Genomic DNA, 11449 nt, shown 5'->3' with positions numbered 1-11449 from the left:
CAGAGATGTCTCGTTGTTGGGTGATGACTTAGTCAATGAGATGCCAGCGTTTAGATCATGGATGCATCCATGTGCATTTGAGCTTGTCTGAATCTGAACAGTGTGTTAGTGATGCACAGTTTGAATTCTGTGCACATTGAGAGGAGCAGTAGACCGTTACTATTACTATTGCCAACTCCTTCGTGTCCAATCACACCAGGCCACACAATGGACTCCTTGCCAACCCGATCATTAAAGTCTCCCAGCAACAGCAGCTTATCGGAAGTTGCCACGCTACTGATGGTGGTTTTCAGCTCACTGTAGAATGCCACCTTGACTTCGCTGGGATTAGGCAGAGTTGGGGCGTAAATGTTGACTGTGGTGAGGTGGTGCTTTCCTTGCAGAGCTGTATGCAAGGTCTGGATTTGGTCATTTACAGCAAAAGGCAGGGTTGGCAGCTTTGCTGTGAGGCAGTTCTTGATAGCCAAGCACACACCAGATTCTCTTCGTTCTTCTTCGGGCCTGCCAGACCAGAAGAATGTGTACCCTCCTTTCTCTTCACAAAGCATGCCCTCTCCAGCGAGTCGGGACTCCTGGAGAGCCACAGTGTCCCCTTTGTAGTCCTTGAGCACACGAGCAACAAGTGCAGTACGTCTCTCTGGGCGATCAGAGTTAGCATTGTCCCACAGAGTTCATATGTTCCATGAGGCGATGATCAGATTCTGCTTGTGATTCTTACCGCTAGAGTTGGACGACCCGCCAGCCGCAGTAGACTGGCCAGGTTGGTGTGAGCGGGCTTTGTTTGAGCCACATTTTCTAGGCCCTTCCCTAATTCTAGGGTGAGCAGTGCCTCCCTAACAGGGCTGCTCAGATGCAGAGGGTGCTGCCTCACCGGATCTCCGCTCTGTAATCCATGTGCGACCGCTCTCCCCCTGCTGCCGGAATGCAGACTTGTGACTGCGGCTCCCAGCTGGTCAAGCCGACCGCTTCACCACTGTTCCGTCACTACAGGACTGGGGTGTGTTGTTCCTCAGAAAGGAACAGCGTGTGCGTGAATGGATTTTAGGTGAGTAGGGGGTTGCACAGGTCGAGACCCACCCTCTCGACATTCCCTCCCAGATCCAGCAGTATGGTGGGATCCAAGACAGCTGGGGAAAGTTCTGTTGCAGTGAATGGCCAGACCAAGCGGCGATGCAAGGGATGCCCTTTCCGCGCTTCATGGCACGTTTTTGCTAGATGGCCGTTGACCTTAGGAGAGAGTTCATCCGCCCTGTGACAGGTAAGAGAATATAATCATATTAAATGAAATGTCTCGGATTCCAAAGATATACAGTTAGGGCCAGTGAGTTGCAGGTCACCAGAAACATCACAACACTTACAGGCTTCTGAGCACAATCCTTGCTGATTTGATTTGACAAAAACAGTGCATTTCACTGCATATTTTGATGTACATGTTGCAAGCAAAGCTAATCTCTAAATACAATATATTCTCATTTTCAAAAACCCTGTGATGAAAAGACTCATAAGCAATCCCAGAGTGTGATAAGTTAGAGACAATAACTGAGTGGAGAACAAATTGTGTCCGAAACACGAGAGAGGACTATGGACAAAGATTGTTACACATAGAGGCAGCAAGTGGGACATGGTGTTTCATAAGGATTGAAGCAGTGACTAGTGTCGTTCAATGTGTCTTTAATCAATTTGCACTTAGCTATGGAAAAATAAAGTCAGAATTTCAAAGTTGCACTAGATCGGAATCAGAATCAGGCATATGTTGTGAAATTTCTTAACTTAGTAGCAGCAGTACATGATAATATAGGAAAAAAGTAAATAACTCAATTACAGTATGTATATATGTATATTAAATAGTTATATTAAAATAGTGCAAAAACAGAAATAATATAAAAAAGTGAGATAGTGTTCATGTGTTCAATGTCCATTTAGGTATCGGATGGTTCTAACCAGGGGTCCATAGACCCCTCGGTTAATAGTAAGGCTCCATGACATAAAAATTTTGGGAACCCCTGTACTAGATGAAGTGGTATTGTTGTTACTGGGGAAGATTGCATCAAAATACAACTCATAAACAATGAAATAAGCATTATTAATGAAAGTGTCAATGCGATAGGCACTTAGAGCAAGGTAGAGTAATTTGATTGGAAGATTAAGGAGGCTCCACACTGCGCAATTTGATCTGGAAAGTCAGTTAAAAGAACCATTTAGTGTTGCACCAAAGTCAATAAGACAATGGAAGTTATAAACAAAATACTGTGATTCAACTCCGGAAGGAAATAATTGAGAAGCAGATAAATTACATTAAATGTAGAGAACATTGGCTAGTTTAGTCTTGCAGTTATGTTATCTGAACTGCATATTTTCAAAGACACATAAAAATGCTGGAGGGAATGAAAGAACTGTTTACAAGGATATCATGGCTCATATGTTATTATTGAGGCCCTAATTACACTTAGGTGGCTCAGATAGACAAGCTACATCATTTATATGCTCAAAACTAGACTTCAGAAACTAACACTGTTCTGAGCTCTGTCACTTTAAGAGATTGAGCATGGTCATTCAAAATGGAGAAGGAATATTTGGGATGGCACTAAGAATATGGGGTCCATTTACTGTTGACCAATGAGATACATTGGAAATGGCAAAGGAATTCACCTTATAAACAGCTTGGTTTATTAAAAACTACTGCAGATGCGCTCATGTCCACACCCTCAGCCCAATCAGTGATGTACTTCAAAAATCCACCATTGGCCCACCAGATACATCAGAATCTAGACAACTGGAGTGGAGGTAAATCATCCTCAAAAAAGATAAAAACCAGTTGGAACCCTGTCTATGTGCATGAGGGGAGGAGTGGGAGAGAAAGTGGTTTGTTGTGCTGTTGTTGCCTTGCTGTTTTTCCTTGTTGCTGTTGTTGTGTGGTCCTCCCAGGCACTGCGGACGTGCTATCTTGATGCCAGAATATGCGTACACCTGCGGGGTGAACACAGCATATCCTTTGGTATGTTGGTTCTTAACACAAGCGACGCATTTCGCTCTATGTTTCGATGTACACGTGACAAATGAATCTGAATCTGAATCTGAACCATGGAAATGGCAAAAGACAGATAACTCACCAGAACTCAATTGGTCCGCCGGGAATGTTTCAAGCCGGCAAGGAAAATGGAGTTAATACGCTCAGTGGCCACATTATTAAAGTTCAAAGTTCAAAGTAACATTTATTATCAAAGTACATATATGTCACCATATACAATCTTGAGATTCATTTACTTGTCAGCATACTCAACAAATCTATAGAATAGTAATAGTAACAGGATCAATGAAAGATTAGCCAGAGTGCAGAGTACAGAGATGTTCTTCTGCTGCTGCAGCCCTTCCACTTCAAGGTTTGATGTGTCGTGCATTCAGAGACGTTCATCTGCACACCACTGTTATAATGTTTGGTTATTTGACTTAGCGTCACCTTCCTGTCAGCTTGAACCAGTCTGGCCATTCTCCTCTGATTTCTCTCATTAATAAGGCCTCAGGATTGGTGAAGTGTCTCGGCCCAAAATGTCGACTGTTTATTCTCCTCCCTAGATGCTTGACCTGCTGAGTTTCTCCAGCAAATATGAAAATATTACCAGAAGCAAAGTTGAAGAAGTTGATAGATGTTGTCAATCTGTCTAACTGTTGAATTCAGTATTAACTTTGGGGAAGTTATATTGTGTTGTCAGCAGATGAGGTGCTATTCTTTGAGTCTGTCCTGGAGGATGATGACATGGAGGAGCAACACCTCATATTCTGTGTGAGTAGCCTCCAACCTGATGATATGAACATCAATTTCTCTAATTTCTGGGTTTTCTCCCTTTCCCTTCCCTCTTCTTCCATTCACCACTCTGGCTCTTCTCTTCTCCTCAGCTGTCTATCACCTCACACTTGTGCCTCTCCTCCTTCTCTTTCTCCCATACTCCACTCTTCTTTCCTATCTGATTCCTTCTTCTTCAGCCCTTTACCTTTTCCACCTACAACCTTCCATTTTCTCAACTCACCACCCATCTCCCCTCCTAGCCACCTTCACCCTGCTTCACCTATTACCTGCCAGCTTGTACCCCTTCCCTTCCCCCCCACTTTCTTGTTCTGGTTTCTTCCCCTTTCCCTTCCTGTCCTGATAAAGGGCCTCAGCCCAAAATGTTGCCAGTTCATCCCTTTCCATGCATGTTGCCTGTTCTGCTGAGCTCCTCCAGCATTTTGTAGGCATTACTCAGAACAAAGACATGAAGAGGGGGAGGGACAATTAACGTGGCAGACAACTGAAAGCCATATTTACACTTGCAGGCCAAATGGAAGTGTTCCATTTGCAATTGGTTTCCCAGATAGAGACAGCATAGCGAGCACTGGATGCAACATAACTAGGTTACAACATTGGCTAGTAAGAATGACCCTGACATTTCCATGGGCAATCAACAGAACCTAGTAAATTGCTGCTAATGGATGTTTGTAATGCTGGTCTCTGAGAGCTTTGTTTCCTTGTACAGCTAAGAAATAATTGGAGGTTGCTAAATGGTATTGATGGCACTGTTAACCATGTTCTGCCAAGTTGTGCCATGCATCTTCCAAATTCTCCAACTTCAAATAATTACCTTGTTATCGCTGTCCACATTCAGTGGCCACTTTATTAGGTACACCTGTACACCTGTTTGTTGATGCAAATATCTAATCAATAGGTTCAATAGGTACATTTAATGTCAGAGAATTGTATACAATATGCCTCCTGAAATTCTTTTTCTTCACAATCGTCCATGAAAACAGAGGTCTGCTCCAAAGAATGAATGGCAGTTAAATGTTAGAACCCCTGGCAAGGCAACGACCACCACCCTCCCCCCACCAGCAAAAAAGCATGAGCGCCCTCCACCGAGCACTCAAGAGTGCATCAAAGCATTGATAAAGACACAGACTTGCAGTACCCCAAAGACAACTTGTCCACCCAGTAATTCAACATACTCTCTCTCTCTCTCTCTCTCTCTCTCTCTCTCTCTCTCTTTCTCTCCCCCTAATAAGGAAAAAGAGATATCCACAGTTCACAGCGAGAGGGGAGACATAACAAACAACTCGCTGATTTACGATGTTAAAAGTCTGTTGCGTTCCAAGCTCCGCTCCCAGAGAATCAGCCCCGGAATGGCTCAGGTCTCTGGACACACAGCTCCCGATAATCTGTGTTCTGTCATGATGTCTCAGTCAGGGGCACTGACCTTGAATGTGCCCGTCTTCAGAGCCACGGAAATCTGGCACCCTGAAGAAGGTGCGCTAGTCTAGTAATCAGCCAATCACGTGGCAGCAACTCAGTGCATAAAAGCATGCAGACGTGGTCAAGAGATTCAGTTATAGTTCAAACCAAACATCAAAATGGGGAAGAAATGTGATCTAAGTGATTTTGACTGTGTGATGATTGTAGGTAAAAGATCTGGTGGTTGAGTATCTCAGAATTTGCTGATTTCCTGGGGATTTCATGCACAGCAGTCTCTAGAACTTACAGAACGGTGCAATAATCCAAAAACATCCAGTGGGAAGCAGTTTTGTTGGTGAAAATGCCTTGTTAATAAGAAGAGTCAGAGGAGAATAGGCAGGCTGATTCAAGCCAACAGGAAAGTGACAGTAACTCAAATAAACATGGGTTAAAACAGTGGTGTGCAGAAGAGCATCTCTGAATGCATGACACCTTGAACGTTGAAGTGGATAGGCTACTGCAACAGAAGACCACAAACATACTCGCAGTGGCCACTTTATTAGGTACAGATGTACCTAATAATGTAGCCACATACAGTAGTGTACATCAAAACAGACTGTTTCTGCCAGTCATCCGTCTTTGATTTTCATTCTGTTTTACCTTCCCCTTGGAGCAGTATGGCCTGTTTGTCTTATCCCACAGACTTTAACAAACACAACAGGGACAAAGAAGTATAAATTGCCGCTGTCACAATAACTAATTTGATATCACTGTGATTTTCCTTTTGTTTATCCACCACCAACTCCCCCACCCACCCCGCATCTTCTCTGCTGCTTAAAAATAATTTGTTTACTCTCTTTCCCAGTTAGGAAGAAGAATCTCAGGCTTAAAAGATAAACTTTCTTTCTACAGATGTTGCCTGACTCAATGTATATATGTAGCAACCTCTGTTTTAAAAAAAAATTGTTTCCTTCCAAACTCACTATCGGATGTCACTCTCAAGCAGCTGCTAATTTTTGATTACTTTCTCTATCTTTTATATTATTATTCTTTGCTATCACAATTTATAAGAAAAATTAGTGAAGTGCCCTGGAATACAAAATGAAACTCCTCTTCTCATTAATCTAAAAGGGACCAAGAACACAGCTTAAACAGCAGAGAAACCCACAAGCATTTATCTTTTAAATCTAAAAACAACATTGTCATTTATGATGACGGAAATGGTACTCACATTAGAAAATAATGATTTGCAGTTTTGGAGAATTGTGGGAAATTTGATGTCTTCAATAAGGTGATCAACATTAATATAATCTTTATTAAATGGTACTGAAAGAAGACCTAATCCTTTAATAAATAGTGCAGTGGTTTCATTAGCACCAGCTGTTTTTTGATGGATTCACTGTCCTATACAATTCCTGCATTACTTAAAAAGAGAACTTCTTTGCTGTCATCTAGCACTTTGTTTTCAAAGATATTATTTTCATTTCTTTGAGGGAACTTCATCTTTGATTTTATCTGACTGAAACATAGCATTTGTGAAAGGAGCATCTGTGGTCCAGACTTCGCAAGTTTTCAAAGGCATTCTGAGAGTTCAGTGTAAGAGATATTAGAGCAACATTAAACATTGGACAATAGAGCATTTTTAATTGGCACTCATTGAATAGGGAATATCTGAATAAGAAATGAATCCCTGGTTCAATTAGGATTAATTTGGCACAGATTCTTATCCGCTGTTTTGTTGAGAATTAAAATAACACAAAAGAAGATTATTAAAACAACTTTATTCTTGCTGAGTGGCCAAAGAGGGGGTATGCTTTGGGAAGTGAAAAGAAGCTTAACTTAGGTTCTTGCATCCATTTTTCATGATTAATCAATTGAAGGATAAAGATAACTATTACAAAAGCAAATGGAATTCTATGCCCCATTTTATGGAAAACTACATTGCACTCCATGAAATGTTTAGCTCTCTGTAGCTTTTCATCAGAAACTTTCTTTTAACTGGTCCTGTTTAACGTTAACCTTTCAGTTAGGTACACTGGCTGGTCAATGAAGTAACATTTGGCTTGATGTAGATGAGGAAAATAATGTCTATATGGTTACTAATGACATTATCCTCAAAGCAACAGAGGTCAGTTGGTCACAGCTTTGTTTGTCTGTCGTAATAGCCGGGATCTCCAGGTGGCCAGCTGTTGTGTGTTTAATATTCAAGTAATATTTGAGTAATGTTGTAAGTATTGAACATGAGAAATTTGCAGATGTCGGAAATCCAAAGCAACGTGCGCAAAATGCTGGGGAGCTAAGCAGCCAGGAAGCATTAATGAAAAGGCATTAACTGTCGATGTTTCAGGCCAAGACTCTTCTTCAGGAGGAAAAGGAAGGGGGACACCTAGATAGATAGATAGATAGATAGATAGATAGATAGATAGATAGATAGATAGATAGATAGATAGATAGATAGATAGATAGATACTTTATTCATCCCCATGGGGAAATTCAACTTTTTTTCCAATGTCCCATACACTTGTTGTAGCAAAACTAATTACATACAATACTTAACTCAGTAAAAAATATGATATGCATCTAAATCACTATCTCAAAAAGCATTAATAATAGCTTTTAAAGAGTTCTTAAGTCCTGGCGGTAGAATTGTAAAGCCTAATGGCATTGGGGAGTATTGACCTCTTCATCCTGTCTGAGGAGCATTACATCGATAGTAACCAGTCGCTGAAACTGCTTCTCTGTCTCTGGATGGTGCTATGTAGAGGATGTTCAGAGTTATCCATAATTGACCGTAGCCTACTCAGCGCCCTTCGCTCAGCTACCGATGTTAAACTCTCCAGTACTTTGCCCACGACAGAGCCCGCCTTCCTTACCAGCTTATTAAGACGTGAGGCGTCCCTCTTCTTAATGCTTCCTCCCCAACACGCCACCACAAAGAAGAGGGCGCTCTCCACAACTGACCTATAGAACATCTTCAGCATCTCACTACAGACATTGAATGACGCCAACCTTCTAAGGAAGTACAGTCGGCTCTGTGCCTTCCTGCACAAGGCATCTGTGTTGGCAGTCCAGTCTAGCTTCTCGTCTAACTGTACTCCCAGATACTTGTAGGTCTTAACCTGCACCACACATTCTCCATTAATGATCACTGGCTCCATATGAGGCCTAGATCTCCTAAAGTCCACCACCATCTCCTTGGTCTTGGTGATATTGAGACGCAGGTAGTTTGAGTTGCACCATATCACAAAGTCCTGTATCAGTTTCCTATACTCCTCCTCCTGTCCATTCCTGACACACCCCACTATGGCCGTGTCATCAGCGAACTTCTGCACATGGCAGGACTCCGAGTTATATTGGAAGTCTGATGTGTACAGGGTGAACAGGACCGGAGAGAGTAAGGTTCCCTGCGGCGCTCCTGTGCTGCTGACCACCGTGTCAGACCTACAGTCTCCCAACCGCACATACTGAGGTCTATCTGTCAAGTAGTCCACTATCCAATCCACCATGTCAGAGTCTACTCCCATCTCCGTTAGTTTGTGCCTTAATATCTTGGGCTGGATGGTGTTAAAGGCACTAGAGAAGTCAAGGAATGTAATCCTCACAGCACAACTGACCCCATCTAGGTGAGAGAGTGATTTGTGCAGCAAATACGTGATAGCATCCTCCACTCCCACCTTCTCCTTATATGCAAACTGAAGAGGATCCTGGGCGTGCCTGGTTTGTGGCCTCAGATTCTGTATTATCAGCCGCTCCATGGTCTTCATCACGTGCGACGTCAAAGCAACAGGTCTGAAGTCATTCAACTCCTTTGGTTGTGGTTTCTTCGGTACCGGGACAATACAGGATGTTTTCCACTGTCTGGGTACTCTTCTCTGCTCCAGGCTCATGTTGAAGATGCGCTGTAGTGGTTCTCCCAGCTCAGTCGCACAGGCCCTCAGTAATCGTGGGGAAACTCCAACCGGTCCAGCCGCCTTGCTGGTACGGATCTTCCTCAGTTGACCTTCCACCTGTGCAGCCGTAATCCTGGGCGTGGGCAAGGTCTCCTGTGAGTGGCTATTTTCCTGTGAGGGAAGTAAGCCTGGTGTGGATTTCTGCGGTGAGGATGAGATTGAGCTGTCGAACCTGTTGAAGAAGTTGTTCAGCTGGTTCGCTTTCTCCACATCTCCACTTATGTTCGCCCCCCGCTTTGCGCCGCATCCGGTGATGATCTTCATCCCATCCCACACCTCCTTCATGCTTTTTTTCTGCAGCTTTTGTTCTAGCTGATGCACCATCAATAACTCACGCCGAGACTTAGGAAGTGAGATATCGGCTTTTATTGACTGAAGAACAACACTACATCCTGGGGAAAATGAGGGAGAGCAGCAGGCCACAGTCGCCTTTATACAGGGGTCTGTGGGAGGAGCCACAGGGGTAGTCAGCAGGGTCTTGGGAGGAGCCACAGGAGCAGTCAGACAGGTATATCTAGTTCACCACATTCACCCCCCCTTTGTTTAAAAAAAATTCCCAAGCATATTTACAGGTTAAGTCGATCAGGTGGTCGAATCGTTCGCTGCAATCTACGTAGCTCCGGCTGCAATTGCACAGGAGCCGGAGGTGATGACGGCACAGGTGCCGGAGGTGGTGTGTGCTCCGAAGGCGGAGAGTGGGTTAATTCTGTCCCAACAGGAGGTGTCAGGGATCCCTCGCGTGTGAGCGAGGGCCCTGGAACAGACGCATACGGAGTCTGTGTGGGGCACGGTGCGCGCGGAGTCACCTCGGGTACAGGGTGCATAGTTACCGTGGAGTGCTCGGGGTAGTGGTCTGCTGCTCCGGCGGGCGCCAGGTCGCGGACAGAGACCGTGTCCTCCCGCCCATCAGGCAAGACCACGTAGGCATACTGGGGATTAGCATGCAGGAGGTGAACCTTCTCGACCAGTGGTGAGTACTTATTACTCCTCGCATGTTTACGCAGCAGCACTGGCCCCGGGGACGTCAGCCAAACTGGCAGGGTGGTCCCAGTGACAGACTTCCTGGGAAAAGAGAATAAGCGTTCGTGAGGGGTGGCATTAGTGGATGTACACAACAGGGAGCGGATAGAGTGGAGTGCCTCAGGGAGGACCTCCTGCCATCGGGAGACCGGCAACCCTTGTGACTTAAGGGCTAAAAGTATGGCCTTCCACACTGTGGCATTCTCCCTCTCCACCTGGCCATTCCCCCGGGGATTATAACTCGTGGTGTGACTAGTAGCTATGCCCCTAGCAAGCAGGAACCGGCGCAACTCGTCACTCATAAGGGAGGACCCTCTATCACTGTGGACATAGCAGGGATATCCGAACAGTGTGAAGAGCTGGCGCAGGACTTTTATGACCGACGTGGTAGTAGTGTCGGGGCAGGGAACGGCAAAGGGGAATCGCGAGTACTCGTCAATAATACTGAGAAAGTAGACATTGCGGTCGGTGGAGGGAAGGGGGCCCTTAAAGTCAATACTCAGTCGCTCAAAAGGGCGGGTGGCCTTGACAAGCTGCGCAGTGTCAGGACGGTAGAAGTGCGGTTTGCACTCAGCGCAGATCTGGCAGTCCCTGGTCATCGTCCAGATGTCCTCCAGGGAGTACGGCAGGTTCCGGGCTTTAATGAAGTGATAAAACCGGGTGACCCCCGGGTGGCAAAGTTGGGCATGAAGGGCATACAGCTGGTCGAGCTGGGCACTAGCACACGGTCCCCGGGATAGGGCATCAGACGGTTCATTGAGCCTGCCAGGCCGGTACAGGATATCGTAAGTATAGGTGGAGAGTTCCATTCTCCATCGCAAAATTTTATCATTTTTGATTTTGCCCCACTGTTGGCTGCTGAACATGAACGCAACTGAGCGCTGGTCGGTCAGCAAGGTGAACCTTCTGCCGGCGAGATAGTGCCTCCAGTGCCGAATAGCTTCCACTATGGCTTGGGCTTCTTTCTCCACCGCGGAGTGCCGAAGTTCAGAGCCTTGAAGGGTACGAGAAAAAAACGCCACTGGCCTGCCTTCCTGATTGAGGGTAGCAGCCAGCGCGACGTCAGAGGCGTCACTCTCTACTTGGAAGGGAATGGTCTCGTCTACCGCATGCATCGTTGCTTTGGCAATGTCCCCTTTAATGCAGCTGAAGGCCGCGCGGGCCTCGGCAGAGAGGGGAAAGGTGGTAGACTTGACCAGGGGGCGGGCCTTGTCTGCGTAATGGGGAACCCATTGGGCGTAATAGGAAAAAAAACCCAGGCACCGCCGGAGGGCCTTGA

At 45.2% G+C, this 11449-nt stretch overlaps 1 pseudogene; it reads left to right on the top strand.

Moving 5' to 3' along the window:
• The first annotated feature begins 5202 nt into the window (after nucleotides 1-5202).
• Nucleotides 5203-11449, top strand: part of LOC140716818 (E3 ubiquitin-protein ligase MARCHF5-like) — an 80518-nt pseudogene continuing 74271 nt past the window's right edge.

Source organism: Hemitrygon akajei, chromosome 1 (assembly GCF_048418815.1).
Source record: "Hemitrygon akajei chromosome 1, sHemAka1.3, whole genome shotgun sequence".
NCBI lineage: Eukaryota > Metazoa > Chordata > Chondrichthyes > Myliobatiformes > Dasyatidae > Hemitrygon > Hemitrygon akajei.
The sequence above is the reverse complement of the archived record's forward strand: the minus strand, read 5'-3'. Positions and strand labels throughout refer to the sequence as shown.